The sequence below is a fragment of the Penaeus monodon genome, chromosome 24 (genome assembly GCF_015228065.2).
Source record: "Penaeus monodon isolate SGIC_2016 chromosome 24, NSTDA_Pmon_1, whole genome shotgun sequence".
Classification (NCBI taxonomy): domain Eukaryota; kingdom Metazoa; phylum Arthropoda; class Malacostraca; order Decapoda; family Penaeidae; genus Penaeus; species Penaeus monodon.
In genome coordinates, this window is record NC_051409.1 from 13,441,783 (window position 1) to 13,442,913 (window position 1,131).

Sequence of the window (1,131 nt, forward strand, 5' to 3'; positions counted from 1 at the left end):
TAGACTCTGTACCCAGTGGCCCTTTCTCAATTTTTGCAACCAGCCCGGGTTTTCCCAATTTGGGTTTTTGGAGGAGCCCATGACAAAAACACCACTTGTCACGGGAGGGCCATGGCCGGGGGGGAAAAAATTCTGAGGTTAATTGGGCATAAAACCTGGGATGAGAAGGATAATGAGGTTCTGGAATGAAATGGAAATAAAATTAAGCCACACAAACACCTAACCTCTTTTTGAAAAAAAAATTCTGAAGGACCCAAACAAGTTTTTGAAAAAATTTAATTTCCTTTTCTACAAATAACATGAACATATTCATTGTGTCTTTCCCCCAAGAGTATCCCCCTCCCTTTTTTTTTTTAGTAATATTGTGTATGTAGAAAGCGCAAGGATATGAATTACCATATGTAACGTATTTCCACATCCAAACAGTTTTTTACCTAAGATAGTACTGAAAGAAACTAGGTGTATGGAAACACTTCGAGATTTCAGCACACATCCATTGATGAAAATTCCGGGACATCTGAACCTATAAGGGGAAAGTTTCTCCTCTTTTTCTTCTAAGAGTTCCAGAAAAAAGCTTCAATCACTTTCAAGTGGAAAAAACTCCCTGAAAAATGACGGGCACAGCTTTTGCTTGCTGCCGCTTATTGACCCTTTTTCAGGGACCATAAGCTTGAGGGAGGTTTTTATATTAGGGGGCATAAAAGGTGAAAATACGTAGAAATGAAGTATTAAAATATCATTTTATAATTTTTGGATCAAAATTCACATGATAAAACAAAAAGAGGAAAGAAGGTTTAATGAAAAAAAGTAATTACTATGGCCCCTTCCCCCCTTTTCAGGTTAATTTCCCCATGAAAAATTTTATCGCTTAAAACACTTCCCCTTGTAAAAACCCGTCTAAATTAAAATAATATTAGAAATCCTCTTTCTAGATAAATTTTTCCCTATGGTTTATTATACAAGAACAATTACTTTCACTTCTTTGTATCCAATCTAAATTAAAAGCAGTGCTCCCTCTTGGTTCCTCTGTTAATACATAACAGTTTGTGAAATAATGGCTAAAATTTATATCAAAAAAGCAGGGTCTAGGGCTTTTAAATTTCTTTAAAAACTTTTTAACCCCTTTTTTTT

General features: G+C 35.1%; 1 pseudogene; it reads right to left on the reverse strand.

Annotated features, from left to right (window-relative positions):
• Positions 1 to 1,131, reverse strand: part of LOC119588862 — a 22,879-nt pseudogene that overhangs the window by 9,685 nt on the left and 12,063 nt on the right.